The sequence below is a fragment of the Apium graveolens genome, chromosome 7 (assembly GCF_009905375.1).
Source record: "Apium graveolens cultivar Ventura chromosome 7, ASM990537v1, whole genome shotgun sequence".
Taxonomy (NCBI): Eukaryota; Viridiplantae; Streptophyta; class Magnoliopsida; order Apiales; family Apiaceae; genus Apium; species Apium graveolens.
In genome coordinates this window covers 16,579,690-16,595,894 of record NC_133653.1, presented here as the reverse complement: position 1 = coordinate 16,595,894, position 16,205 = coordinate 16,579,690, and the positions used below count along the sequence as shown (strand labels likewise).

The 16,205-nt window shown below is 32.4% G+C and overlaps 2 long non-coding RNA genes across 2 annotated transcripts; both read left to right on the top strand.

Moving 5' to 3' along the window:
• Positions 1-5,495: 5,495 nt before the first annotated feature.
• On the top strand, positions 5,496-6,199 carry LOC141671685 (uncharacterized). The gene is made up of 3 exons (XR_012555206.1): positions 5,496-5,682; positions 5,988-6,039; positions 6,123-6,199. It is a non-coding gene; the product is annotated as an uncharacterized LOC141671685 (long non-coding RNA).
• A 977-nt stretch (positions 6,200-7,176) lies between these two features.
• Positions 7,177-9,103, top strand: LOC141670906 (uncharacterized). The gene is made up of 5 exons (XR_012554813.1): positions 7,177-7,607; positions 7,702-7,789; positions 7,873-7,993; positions 8,180-8,325; positions 8,972-9,103. It is a non-coding gene; the product is annotated as an uncharacterized LOC141670906 (long non-coding RNA).
• Positions 9,104-16,205: the final 7,102 nt, after the last annotated feature.

The window sequence follows — 16,205 nt, the reverse complement described above, 5'->3', positions numbered from 1 at the left end:
GTCATACTTAATTAATATCATTAATAATTCAAACTACTTTATTTTAATTTAAATCCAATTTAAATTTATTAATTCTTCAACCATTCTTTTTGGTTGACCCTAGAGGTTATTATAACGTTGGGAATGAATTATAAATCTAATATAAAATCATAAACAATGAGCGGCATCTAGTAATACATCATTGCTACCCAAGTAATACTAATTGAATCGGTGATCGATTAAAGCTTTCATGAATAATATATAATGTAATATAATCCCTTTAACCAAATATTATAGATTAAACTAGAGGCATGTAATATGTCATCCTCATCGAAGTTTAACCCAAGTTCCCTTGATCAATGAGTAGACTATCATATCAAATCAATATTTGAGCGTGTCTATGCATTTCACAGTCTAGCTCACACAAGAGGCCAATAATATCACTCCTCAAATATGAGGGTTAAATCCTATCTAGATCATTCATATTTCTCATACGATTCATACTATATATCCAATTCCACTTTTATCATTACCTGGTCAAAGATAACTTTTAATAGAATCAATGTATATCAATTCTCGTATATAAATATAATGACTTCTGGTCTAAGAACCACTACATCATTATCATTGTGAGAATTACTTATGACATAACAGACATATAGAATCTCACATCGGGCCTGTCAAACACCATGTGCATTTACATAGCCTATTTTTTGACATTAGTATCACTATACCTATGATCAATGAGATATGATCATCAGTCAATAAACACACCAGTCTTAATACATTATTATTCTCCCTTAATAATAATACTCGAATAGGGACCTTTAGGAATATTAATACTATTCTCATAATCTCATTTCTAAGTCACGTACTTAAAGATATAGAATTACATATCATATTCCAAGGACATTTATTAATCTAACATTTATATCGCAGTAAATTAAGAATTAGTAAATTATAAATAAAATAATCGATAAAACATAAACATTAATAATCCAATATCTTAAACTAAAACATCATAGTGTTGTCTCTAGGGCACAAATACTAACAAAGACATCCTCAAGACTGCTAGAAGTTCATTGAATTCTTGATCTTGACATGGTCCATCTGCAGCTTTAAGAACTCTGTCTTTTCCAATACCTTAAGATAGTTTAGCTTGTGAAGAGCTTTGACAAAAGTGAGTGTCTTTAGATTTTCCAGTTTCCTTTGATTGGTGAATCCTAGTTTCTATCTCCCCCTTAGTCTTGTTGGCAGGAAGGAGTAGTGGATTGGGAATTTATGGTCTCACAGCTTTAGGTAGAGCAGGCAGAGGAACATTCAAGGAACTCATGATAGCTCTCAATTGAAATGATTTTTGCACTTGTAGCTGTTTGTGGGAGTCTACCAAGGAGTTGATGTCATTTTGTTGACTCTGCAGTAGAGAAGTTAAGGGTTGAACCTGAGCTGTGAGTGAATCATTTGAGGATTGTATAGTTGACACTTGTTGTTGTAGAACTTGAAGTTGATGATTTGATGAAATTGATAATGGTGGTTGAGAGCTTCAGGAGCCAAAAGTATCAGAAACACCATCTTACAGCCATTATGAAATCAGATGAGGTTGAGGTCGAGAAGTTGATGGTTGATCATTTGGATTTGAAGTGGATGATAGTGCTTCAGTTGAACCACCTGTGACAGATGTCACAGTTTGACTCACAGCTTGAGCTGTGGTTATGACAGTTTGTTGTTCTCCACTATTGGAGGGAACCTACACTGGAATTGGAGGGGAGTTTGCTAGGTTAAAGTCATGTACTCTAGCTTCAAAACCTTTTGCTTCTTTCAAAACACTGTCACCCTAAAGTGATGTACTTGCTTCTCCCATAGCAGGGTCATTGGAAATTGAACTCCTAGCTTTAATTGTAACTGGAATCTCAACTAGGGTTTTGAGGGGAGTTGTTCCTCTAACAGGAACCTCCAATTAAATTGGAGAGAATTTAGATAGCCCCCCCCCAGGAGTACTACCCTCAAACCTTGTAACTTGTGAAGGTTGATTTGCACATGAAGGGGTATATATGACCATCACAGGGTCTTTGGTGAAAACTGATGAAACCCCTGTGGTTGTGTTGGTTTGATCAAGGTCTACCCCATAATATAGCCTCTCACCAACTGATTGTTGATCCTTGGTGGTGAACACAGTTTCTAGAATCATGTCACTTGATGTTGGCAACACTTGAGAGTTAGATTAGAGTGTTTGATTATAGGATGAAGAAATTTTAGAAATCAGACTTTGAATCTCAAATTGGAGTGTTGGCAGCTCCCCCTGAATAGATGAGGGAGCTTCAATAGATGTGCTCTTTTTGTGTGTGCCATCCTTATTTCTTCCTTCATACACTTGAATATGTTCAAGTGTAGGTGGAGACTCTATATATGATGCACTAGGGAGAGTGCTCTTTTTAATGGAGACACCCTGTTGAGAGGATGCCCCTAGAGTTAGTTTAGAGTATTTGATTATAGGATGAAGAAATTTTAAAAATCATACTTTAAATCAAAAATTGGAGTATTGGCAGCTCCCCCTGAATAGATTAGGGAGCTTCAATAGATTTGATCTCTTTGTGTGTGCCATTCTTATTTCTTTTTTCATACACTTGAATATGTTCAAGTGTAGATGCAAACTCTGTACATGATGTACTAGGGAGAATGCTCTTTTGAATAGAGACACCATATTGAGAGGATTTCCTTAGAGTCTGTTGTTGTCCCTCTTTTTTCACCATACCCTTTTGAGAGGATGCAAAGGTGGCTTGAGTGGTCAACTCAGCTGTTTTAGCCTTCTTTGCTTTTTTGAACAAAGGTTACTCTGGTTTTTTTTATTGCTCACCACTCTCATTTATGATTGACAGGTTTGCATGCTTTCTCTTCTTTTTACTCACTCCACCTTTTTGAGAGGATGAAGTGGTTGGTTTCCTAGATTTTAATGGTACAGAAGAAAGGGTCTCAGCATTGGAAGGTCCCTGTTGGTGTTCCTATGTTTGTTCTTCCATAGGGCCAGGAATCATTGATGCACTAGATGTTAATATAATTTGAGACCTCATATCAGGCATAGGGTAAGGGTAAGTCTTGATTCTCTTCAACATAAAATGAGTGATTCTAAAACTTACAAGTACCGTATTCTTTGTAGTAAGTGATCCAAATTTTTTTTAACACTTGCATATAATTTCTTATTAATGATCTACTAATACCATTAAGTAAATGAATGTCCTTAACCTTATGATTTAAAGTGGACATTATATACCTAGAAAAGAATATTTCCTTAGCTCTTTTAGCTAGTGGCATTGTGAGCCTGGTGCTAAGTTCTTCAAGGATCAGTAAGCCCACATGCAAGTGTCTGTTGTAGGATATGGAGTTCACCAGCTTCCCGACAACACATGATATGTTGGCATAGCCAGTCTTTCTGCAGGTGAAGGCCCTTATGATTGAGTCAAATAAGAAAGACCACTCTCTCCTCAGATATTGCTTGTTGAGACTGGCCATATTGATCTTCTCACCGTAGTTGACAAAATCCATGCATTCATACTGATACTGTTGAGTGTGAACCTGCACCATATTCTCAATAGGAATGCCCAAAGATTCATTCACATCTTGCTCAATGAACTAGGTTTGTTGGCCTCCAATAGAGCAATTCACCACTATAGATACACCATTATCATGCATAACTATCCTCACTACAACTGTTGTCCAAAACTTATGCATAACATCCAAGTAGAGGATTGGGTTAACAGTCAAAGCTTCATTCACATCATGAAGATAGGACTCAAATAAAAACTTAACAAACCCCTTATAAATATTAAGGGCTCGGTTAGCATCTGTGAAAGCAAGGTAGTCAGTGCTATTCTTGGGGATTGCAGCTCTTTCATTGTTTAGTGCCATTGTGGATGAGTAAAGGTGAATGGGTCAAAAATATTAGAGAGAAAGAACTTGAAAGGAGAGAGAAATTGGTTTGGATTTAAAAAATTAGGTCACTTCGAGTTCACGAAGGTGTAAAGAGGTGTATGTCGAGATATCTAGGTATTTATAGTAAAAGTGAATGACTTTTCGAGAACTAAAAATGGAAGTTTGGAATTTGCTTATCGAGAAGTCATATTTTCGAAATTAGATACATACCGATATGTCATTTTATTAAATCTTATAGAGAACTAAAAATGACTTATTGAGATGTCCAATAAATACCTCATTTGTCTTGAATGGACTGAGTTTTTCTAATTTTTATTTGAGTAAATCAAAATGAATTTACCAAAAGTATTTCACTAAAAAAATTTATTAAATCAAATTATTTCAGTTCTAAAATATTGATAAGTTGAAATTACTTGTAAGGAACTCTATGAGTTAACACCTATAGAGAACTCTACAGTGACTTATCGATAAGTCATAATGAAACTTATCGAGAAGTCCTTCGAGAAGTCAGAAAAATGACTTATCGAGAACTCACTTGAGAAATGTCAAAATGTCTTGTCGAGAAGTCAATTAAACTTACCGAGAACTTAGTTCTCTATATACTTTTGTTATTTTTTATTATGCCTTGTGTTAATTTCACGTATTAAAAAATGAAAATCAATAAATTTGAATTTTGAAGAATAAATATACAAATATTTAAGAAATATTTATAAATCATATTTCAGTTAATTTCCATTTAAATCAAATTAATTTTGATTCCCTTAGAAATTAATCCGCTGCAAAATATTTAGCCGCGTTCTTGTCTTTAGGATGAAGAATTTAACATTCCAATTTCAACAACAAGTTTGCTGAAAGTTGCTTCATCCAAAGGTTTAGTAAAAATGTCAGCTAACTATTTTTCTGTTGGAACAAAAATTAGCTCAATGGTACCATTTGCAACATGTTCTCTAATAAAATGGTACCTTACATCAATGTGCTTTATCCTAGAGTGATTAACTGAATTAGCTATAATGGATATAGAACTAGTGTTATCACTCATGACAGGAATTTTGTTCAACACTATACCATAATCCAATAGCTGATTTCTAATCCAAAGCTCTTGAGCATAACAACTTCCTACAACTATGTATTCAGCCTCTACTGAAGAAGTTACACATATTGTTGCTTCTTGCTATACCAGGAGACAAGTCTTTATCATAGAAATTGACAGCTTCTACTTGTACTCTTTCTGTCAACCCTGCATCCGACAATATCTGCATCTGTGTATTTAATAGCTTCAAAACCTGTTCCCTTGGGATACCATACACTACAAGAATAATGTCAATAGACATCACATATTAGACATCGGTTAACTTTGCCACTGATCTTAAAAAAAGTATTGACATCACCCCGTGTTTTTGTGATGTCTTTGTTCTTTGTAGACATCGGTTATAATTAAACCGATGTCTAAAATTCACCAAAAAAAATAAAATTCGCGCCCACCTTTTCTTTCCCCCGTTAGTAAAATTTTCATTCAGATTTTAGTTCTACATTCCCCCCAATCCCAATTTTCTCCCCCCTTCTACATTCCCCCCAATCCCAAAATTCTCACCCTCTCCCATCTCTCTCTCCCATCCCTCTCTCTCCCCTTCTCTCTCTCATGAATTTGAATAGATATATAGGTGGTGAAATGGCGCTGGTTTCATCGAATTCAAAAGATTCATCTTCACTTCCTTCTGGATCCAGAGAATCCAATTACTACCGCAAACAGAAATCTCTTGGTCTCTTATGCTCAAAGTAATCTCTCTCCCACCTCCCTTTGTATACACAACATCCTTAATTTAATTTTATATGCATCTGTTTTTTTTTAAAATTTTATTATAGTTTCTTGATGATGCTGTTGCCCGTCTAGGTATTCTTCCTGATACCCCCTTTCTTTATTTTATTTCTCGATTTAATTTTTATTAAATTAATTTAGAATAATTTTTTTGATTTTTTACTTTAATTGGAGAGGTCTTGTGTGTTGAATTGTGTAATTCTTGTTTATATGTGAATTGTAATGAATATCGTGTTGATTTTTTTTGTAATTGGTTTAATTTTAGGTGTTGAGAAGCGAAGGTCTATGGTATTATTAATGTTCTTGAAAGCATTGGTGTAAGATATATAGTTCCTCGCCTTTTCTTCCATTTATATTATTTTGTTTAGGGGAATTTTCTAATTTTGATATTGATATGCAGCTTCTTACCAAGAAGACCAAAAATCGTTATTCATGGAAAGGGTTTGGAATCATTCCAAAAACTCTACAGCTGCTTAAGGTGTTTACTTTATCCAACTTATGCTTTTATAAAGAACTTGATTATTGAACTTGGTCAAATATCCTTTGATTGTATACTTATATGTAATAACGCGGTTTATATTTTAGGCGGATGAAGTCTCCAACCCAACCAAAGAGCATCTGGTTGATGTAGTTCAGAAGCATTTCATGATGATGGTAATTTATGCATTTTCTATAATAATCTTTTTAAATTGTGAACTTGTTAACTGTCATTATATAAATAATATAAATATTGTCCCAAAACTCTCCTCATGTTTAAGAGTGTTGAGATTTAGACCAGTCATAAGATTGTTCCGGCAACTGATATATAGTGTATGCTTGATTTTTCTAACCAAATAATAACTTGTTAGTTACTACTACTCTTAGTATATTAGTTTTGGCTTTCTGCCTTTTAAAGTTCTAGTAATATACTACATATATGTATTGACTTTAAACAATTTATATGTTGTTGGTGAAGCAATTGGATGAGTTGCAAGTCATACCGGGGTTTGTGCACTCTGCTAAGCGATTGAAGATGGTGTGTAAATGACAACTAATATTGTCTCTTCCAGTAAAAAACTTGGGTTTGTTTACAAGATTTGAATATTGGAAGCTCCAAATATCTTGACGATAGTCCTAAATAGATTTCAGGTAATTGTTGTCTAAGCAACAAGCGTTAAAATACTCATGTACTGATCCTTAAATCCCTTGTTCTACACGTTGAGTTTGAGGTTTAACCATAAAGATCCAGATTTTTGTCCACCAAAAAAAGCAGTTTGGTAGGTTTAGCGTGTAATATAAGCAGCTTACTATTTAAGGTGTCCTTAGTGATACCCATTGGCAATTTTTTTTTTGGTAAGAGCAGTTCAACATTTTAGTTATTATCTTTATCCATTGTTTAATCAACATGGTAGCCTAAATATATTATGAAGCCATTAAGGCTAACATTCTATTTAAATTCCCTACTAACTGGTCTAGTTGCAGAGCTATTGCTTCTTTCTGTTTAAATTTGTTGAGTTTCTCTATTCTTTAATAGTCTATTCAGAATCATGATTTTGCTTTCTCAGGAAGGAAATTATGGAAAGATAAACAAGTGTATTACTTTCCCAGAGATGTTGGATTTGATTTCGTTTATGACTGTAGCAGATGATATTACATTACCTATAGATATGCTTAATGCATCTTTCTCCGGGCATTACATTACCTACTTAATGTAAGGTCAATTTTTTTTCCAATACTGTGAATCTTTGACGCAACAGTTCTCCAGTATCAGAATCAGAAACTTATTCAGCAGTTAGACGTGCAGAAGCATGAGTTGCACAATCTTGAAGGCAGAATAAGAGAACTTAAGGACAAACAGTCCACATATGATGAGATATTAATCACAGTGAACCAACAATGGAATCAGGTTGCTTCATCTTTTGCACGTCTCATTATTTTGCTGTCACTATATAATTTATGTTATTATTATTTTAACTATTTTCCTTGCTCTTCTGATGTAGTTGGTTGATGATTTTATTTTTCTTGGCGCACGTGTTGGGGCTGGAAAAAGTACAATACAGATGTTGGATCGTGCATAACGTGTGAGAGGTTTTTAACGATATTAGTTTACTTTGCATAATACTGGTGATCCCATAAATGCATTGATTAATTGTATCTTATCTGTAATTTAGGTTCAGTTCCATCATGTCCTGCAGAGGAGATGTTTCTTTGTAGAATATTAGAATTGAGTTGTGGAAAGAGACAAAGCTGAAAGCATAAGGCAGGTTTTGCATGGGAAGCCATCCGGAGAAGGTCGGGAAACTTGCCTATTATTAAGTAATACTAAATATAAACATCGCTTATTATTATTATTCGCTAGATTATGGAACTCCTCTTGTTGCTTTTCCGGCTATCTGCTCTATTACAATCTTAGATATTGTTGTTCTTTATAACCATTTAACATTGACAATGTGCTCTGTTACAATCTGGAGTATGCAGATACTGTTGTGTAGTTGTCTAAGATTGACAATATGATGAAAGAGGAGGCTAATAATCTGCATGAGGTGATTGAAATTCTACATTTGAAGCATAAAGAATATGCTGAAGATATGCAAGGCAGTTGGTTCAGGATAGATGACACTGAGGTAATGAGTCTCTTCTGAATGGATTATATATTCACAGTATTGGAAAAAAAAATGATCTTATCCCTTGTTTATCATTCATGACTAACTGTTGCAATATTTTTTGATAAAAGTTGGTTATTTTCTATCTTTATACATATAAAGAACATTAATAGATTTTAAAAACATGTAATTTTTAGATTTTTTATTCACAAGTAGGTGGTTGTATCTTCTTCGTGAGTGTAAATTGGGTATAACAATGATAGCATGTCAATAGACAAGTTTATAGGAATGTTTATTAGTTGATACGAAAAGAGTGAATATTGTGAGGATTCAAATCATGTTCCATTTTTTGAACTTGTAAGTTTGTGATTTTTTCTTAATGTAGTGTACTATACATGATTATAAAAGATCATAAAGTAATGTACTTCAGAACTATATTAGAGCTCACTACAGAACAGTACATTAGAAGGGTTTACTTGATATTCAATAATCATAATACTGAAATCTCAAGCTGCATAAAATTTCAGTGGTACTTTTTGTTTGGAAAGTAACTCTTAACTGTCACCCAACTCACGTCTTTTAAACTTACTGCTTTTAGGAAAATTAGATTGTAGTGCTGTAAAGTTTATAAATTTCTGTTTCCTCTTACCCTTTTGTTATCGTGCAGGTTGAATCTCCCTTTCCACCTTTTGATAAGATAGGCATCAACTCAGTACAGAGGGAGGTTGAAGAAATTATTCTCGATATTTATGTTAGCAGGGATGACTTAGCAAACATATAACAATAGTTTGGTTTTGAACGATTCTTTAATAAAATTAGATACTTGATATTTATGTTGCTGAATATAAGTGTTTAGTTAGTTCATTATTTAAATACTTTCAATGAATAAATACTGATGTCAAAAAAATAATTGTACATCACTTTTAATATATAAATATTGATGTCTCAAATGCAATTGTACATCAGTTTTAGTGAAGAAAAACTGATGTCAAAAAAGTTGATATACATTGCTTTTTCCTAAAAAACCGATGTCAAAGACTAACATGTTCAACTCTAAAAGGAACATAAACATCACTTTGTTTGGGATACAACTGATGTCTAAGTGCCAATATAGACATCACCTTTTACTAAATAAATCGATGTTTAATATCAGATTTTACATCACCTATATGAAAATATTCGATGTCTATATGGAAAAAAACATAGCCCATTATATGTTTAATTTGTTGTAATAGGTGTAATTTATTTATTAAATTATTTATTTCTAACATTTTTTTGTAAAAAATAATGCATGGACATCACTTTTTTTCCCAGAAATGATGTCTAATTAAGTAAAGACATCGGGTTATGGCCGATGTGTAGAATAGACATCACCGACATCAACATCGGTTGCCAAACAACATAGACATCGGCCAAAAACCGATGTCTATGGGCATTTTTCTTGTAGTGATAATCCCAAGTTTGGAGTCCCATTTAGATATCTGAAAATTCTCTTTACAGCCATCAAATGTGATTCTTTTGGATTGGCTTGAAATCTTGTATACAGACATATTGCAAACATGATGTCTGGTCTACTTGCAGTTAAGTACAACAAAGATCCAATCATTCCTCTATAGATTAAATATCTATACTTTTGTCCTTTTTATCTTTATCCAACTTTGTAGTTGTAGACATAGGTGTAGATTCCGGTGAACAATCAATCATACCAAACTTCTTCAATAAATCCTTAAAATATTAAGTTTACCTAATGAAGATTCCATCACTTCTTTGAATAACTTAAAGTCCAAGAAAGTAACTCAATTCCCCCATCATACTCATTTCATATTCACTCTGCATAAGCTTAGAGAATCTTCACAAACATCGTTACTCTGCTTAAATCAAAGTTAACAATAAAAATTCAAAAAAAACCCTAAATAAATTGAAGAGGGTTTTAGAGTTCCAAAATAAATCAAAAAGCCCCAAATAAACCGAAGAGCATTTTAGAAACTTATTAAAAACATGTATTAGGCATGTATTAGGCTTTAGTGGCTATAATTAGGAACATACCAGTACAATCGATTGGAAGAAGAGATCGTGTGAAGAAAATCACCGTGAATAGAGAAGAAAATCATGTAGATGGAAGGAAAAAATCATGTTGAGGAGTTGAATAACTTATTTCCCAGAGTAACTAATGTAGGAGAAGAGTAACTGATACGGGATATAAAATTTTGGTATATAAAATTTTGGGGGATACTAAGAGGGAAATTGAAAAAGTTTCAGTCCAATCAACGACCTAGATACATATTTGCTTTAATCCAGCAATCAATATTATTCATTATTATATATATTTTTTAAAACTTAAAAATTAAGAATTACAAAAAAATATAGAATTCATCCATATATTTGTACATTTTTACTAAACAGACCGACAACCGTTTAATTTAGCCACCGTTGTAAGATATACTCACACACAACGGTTCCTACCTGAAATCATTATTGTAGGTAATATTATTTAATTAGTAGGTGGGTAACAGTTTCTTATCCAAACCGTTGTGTAATAAGTTTACTAATAACGATTTTTATTTTAAACCGTTGTCTATAATCTAAAACAAAAATAAGTAATGCTCTCTAGTCAAACTTTTAATTTTAAAAAGGTCGATATTTGCGAGTATATATGTTGATAAAACATTCAATGTTATCCATAAAAGTTAAATTTTTGCTACCGTAAAAGTTCGATAATCTGATTTGAACACATCGAATAGCTATGTAGACAAATATAATTAAAGACGTAGACAAACATATCATTATAATCAATAAATAACTATGTAGATTAAACTAACAGAGACGTTTGAGGACAAACATTCATTGAACACATAATACTTTAGGACATTAAGTGCTTGTTTGGAAAATTTGAAAATAATTAAAGATGCAGTTGTAATTACTATGTGCAGCGTGATTCAGTTCCGGGGAGTTTTTGGCCAAAATCAAAATTAAAACCGCACGCCCTCGATTTTTAAAATTTAATACTTATAAGTTGAATTTACGACTTATAAGTTGATAAGTTGAATGTTAGTAAAATGAAATTTTTCTGAACTTATTGATTTTTCTTTTCGTTCATTAATTTTTTTAAATAAAATATGTTTTAAAATGCTAATCTAATCTAAAATTAATGAATTTTATTTAGATGTTGAATTGTTAAATTATGATTTTATTGAAAACAAGTGTAAATCTATTTCATTAAAAGCATTGTGGTTTCTTATTTGGCAATAAATTTACCTTGTAATTTGTATATTTGTTGCCAAATAAGAAACTACAAAGCTTTCAATAAAATAAGTTTACATTTTTTTCAGTAAATAATAATTCAACAATCTAACATCCAATTAAAATTCATTAATTTTAGATTAGATTAACATTTTAAACGTATTTTTCAAAATAAAGTTAATGAAAAAGGAAAAATCAAAATAGGTTCAAAAAAAAGTACATCGTTACTAAAATTCTCTTATTAACTTATAGGTCGTAAATTCAACTTATAGTTGGGTTGACTCATAAGGTGAATTATAAGTCGGAAACAACAAGTCCTAATTATGAAAATTTAAATTCTATCATTCATATGCAATAATTTGATATATTTTACAAGTACATGTACAATAAAGAATATCAATACGTACACTAACATATACACATGGTACTTAGGATTATGAAATATCAAAGTAGTTATAGGGTTTAGGATTACGGTTAAGATTTATGGATTAGGGGTTAACAAAGTAGTTCAACGGTACTGATAACAACTTGGACTAACATAAAATCACACAAAAATAAAAAAACTACATCTCTAAAATGGTTAGATTTTATCATCCGTACAGTTAGATCGTTGAAGAGTAATTTTCTAAATTAATCGGTTGAAATTAGGGTTTAAAGTTTGGGGTGTAGGGGTAAATGATAATGCTTAGTAAGAAAGTTTCGATTAATATAAAAGCACATCAGTACATCTTTTGCTATAAAGGGTATCGATATTGTAAATTAATTGAATATTGTCAATGGTAATCATATTCGTATTGGAAGGACATCCCTATGTTTGAATCGTTGAAAAGGTGATTTAAACATCCGTATAATTGGATCATCGAAAATGTTTACAAATTTAAAAAATATCGATAAACAGGATATCAACTCGAAAAAGTTGAACTTATCGCTAGTCAATTATATATAACAATTTATAAAAAAACTATATAATCTAGTGTTGGGCAATAGTTTTTCCAAAACACCATTATGTAAAACAATATATATTTGGGAACTCCCAACTGCTGATATGATCAGGTTGTAAAACAAATAACATGCTAAAAATAATTAGATGATTTGTTTATTTATCGTTTAACAGACATAATTTAAAAATCTTGAAGTTAAAATGATATTAAAGACATTCTAAGCGATCCAAAGTACACCAATATCTCTGAAAGAACAACATCACAATTTTTTCTTGTAATATAACTTTGATATTCTTATTATCAATATACCATTTTGTTAAAATAATTTTGTTTATTTATATTTTAATAAATTATGTAATTTATTCATCTATATCGATTTAGTCAAATACATAAAATCTAAATTATCGTGGTCCTCGAAAATAAATGAATTTGTATTATTCAAAATATTTTAATTATCGACCACATATTTCTTATTAACAATTTAACTGAAATGTAAAAATGTTAGTAATTATGTTATTTCAGACATATCGTTGTTAAGACAATTTTATCTGAATTAGAACATATTCATATACTTGTTAGTTAGGCCGTTCATTCATGTCTCTGGTGCTCTCAAATCCGTTAACTCAAATCTATTCTCAAGTTTGTGCTAATACTCTCAAATCCGTGCTCCGTACTTTCAAGTCCTCAAATCTCAGTCACATCAAGAATTCAAGACGTCAAGAGTTGAAGAACTCGGGTTTACATTTCTTATCATACTTGAACATGTAAGTACAGTATTATAAGAATTTAGGTTATATATATACTGTGTTTTGAATTCATTTTGATGAATTCATTTTTTTGTGATTCTGAACTTCAATTAGGGTCATTTGATTTGGGGGGATTATAAAGACTTCACAATTCATTTTGAAGAAGCTATAAGGAGTGAAATTGAATATTACACTTGGGCAGGTTAGTACAGTAATTTAAGAATTCAGGTTATATATGTTCTCTATTTGAATTCATTTTGATGATTTTTAACTTCAATTAAGGTTTAGTTATAAAATTTGGGGGAAATATAAAGATTTCACAATTTAGCTATAAATAGTGGAATCTGAGGTTCTATTCAGACTTTTAAAAGATGGATAGATCATGGTTAAAAGAGGATAGAAAACAAAAGATTTGAAAACTAGGAGTGGAAGATTTGTTAATATTTGCATTTGAGAATGGGTATAATGCAGAAAAAATCAGTTGTCCATGTGTAAACTGCACACATAGTAAATCATGGGGAGCACATATAGTTAAAAAATATCTTTTTCAAAATGGTATTGATCAAACTTATACATGTTGGATATGGCACATGGAGAATAAATCCGTAGAAATTTCTAATGAAACCGACACTTCAGAATCTATCAATCAAGTCACCTCAGGAATGGATGAACGTGACGAGGAAGACGATGATGATATATCTTCTCATTCTACTAATTTCATCAACCATGTTAAAAGTGAAAATCAACCATGTTAAAAGTGAACATCAACCTCTTTATCCTGGATGTGCGAGGTACACTAAGATGAAAACTTTGATTCAGTTATACAACTTAAAAGTGAAGCATGATATGTTAATTCATGCTTCAGTGATATTCTATTATTACTTGGGTCTTTACTTTCGGAAGGCATAACATCCCATCTTCCTTCAATGAAGTAAAGAAAAGCTTATTTGCATTAGGAATGGGGTATGAAAAGATACACACATGTTCGAATAATTGTCTGATCTTATATCGTGGCAATTTAGATGAAGATGAAACTACTTGTCGCGTATGTAAGGCCTCTAGATGAAAATTGATCAAAAAAGGAGATGAACTTGAAGGGGACCCTGCTAAGGTCTATGGTATTTTTCGCCGAATCCAATATTATGAAATTGATTCAATACACCTCACATTGCAAATGACATGACGTGGCATGACACCGAGCGACAAAATGATGGTAAAATGAAGTATCCAGCTGATTCAAAAACATGGAAGGATAGCGACAAAAAATGACCTGATTTTGTATCAGAGACTATGAACCTTCGATTAAGTTATCTTCTGATGGTTTCAATCCTTTTCATGGAAACCGTACTGATTAGTCAAGTTGGCCTCTTTTGCTATCAATTTACAACCTTCCTTCATATCTTTGTATGAAAAGAAGGTATATTATGCTCTGCTTATTCATATTAGAATCGACAGAGCCTGTAAATGATATCGACGTGTTCATTCAATCACTAATAAAAGATCTGCAAGAGTTGTGGCGTGGGAAACAAATGTATGACGCTTATAAGAAAGAGTATTTCATCCTTAAGGACATTTTATTATGGATAATAAGTAATTTTCCTCCCTTAGGAACTTGCCAGGAAATGTAATTAAAGGGTATAATGTGTGTACTATTTGTATTGATGAAATAATAGCTACTAGGCTGGTTAATTACCGTAAGATGGTAACTATGAGGCATCGAAGATGATTGCCCCGTTATCATCCTTATAGAAGGTAGCAATCAGCTTTTGATAACACTGTGGAGAAGGTGGTCGCCCCTGTTCTGATAATACTATGAAACTGTGCTTGGAACTTTACTAAATATTTCGAGGAACAAAAAAGATAGGGAGTCTGTCTGTCTTGATATGGATAAAATGGTAATAAGAATGGAGCTGAGACCAAAGAATCTTGGAAAGACAGAAAGGTACCGGTGGCGTCATGGAACTTAATTCATGCAGAAAAAATAGTTTGCTCATCATTTTCTAAAATGAAGTTGGCAGAGGATTTTGTTCAAATATCAATAATCTTGTAAACATGGAAATATTGGGCTTTTTGGAATGAAATCTCATTATTGTCAGACGATACTACATCATTTACTTCCAATCTCAATTCGTCCCAGTACTACAAAAACAAGTGAGATGCACAATTATTAGATTTTGCCTTTTCTTCAAGGCAATTTGCAGTAAAGTGATTAATATAGACAAGTTATAACAAGTGCAGAGTGAGTTAGTGGAAATATTATGCCAGCTCGAAAAACACTTTCCCCCTCCTTTTTTTGATGTAATGATCCATCTCTTAGTTCGTCTCGTGAGAGAGGTTAATATTTATGGGCCAATATTCCTTCATTGGATGTATCTCTTCGAGAGATATCTGAAGGCATTTAAAGGATATATACGGAACCCGGCTCATCCCCAAGGTTGTATTGTTGAGGAATACATTGCCGAAGAGGTGGAGGAGTGTTTTGGTAAATTTTGAAAACTTTATCGTACGAGTGTCATAAAATGCAAAGTATGGGCAGAATGCAGATGTCTATCTATTGCGACATTGATGGGCAGAATCAGAATTATTGGATGACCATAATAATGTACCTGAGGAGATAAGGTGAATTACTGAAGGGCCCCAACAAGAATGTCCCTACATTTAGCGAATATATAATTAATGGTGTACGTATAGCACCAAGGAGCATGGTGACACTCGACAAGTTCAGTGTAGTGGTGATTGTCGCTGCAGACACAATGCTTGTGGAGGGTAAAGAGAAAATATTGAACATACTTCACATAATTACTATGGAGTTATAAAGTATATGGGAGTTAGACTACAACAAATTTAGAGTACCAATTTTTCATTGTAAATGGGTAGATATGAACGAGGGGGGGTTAAGGTAGATAATTTGGGATATATAATTGTTAATTTGAACAAATTAGGTTCCGTAAATGATCCTTTCGTGCTAGGAGGA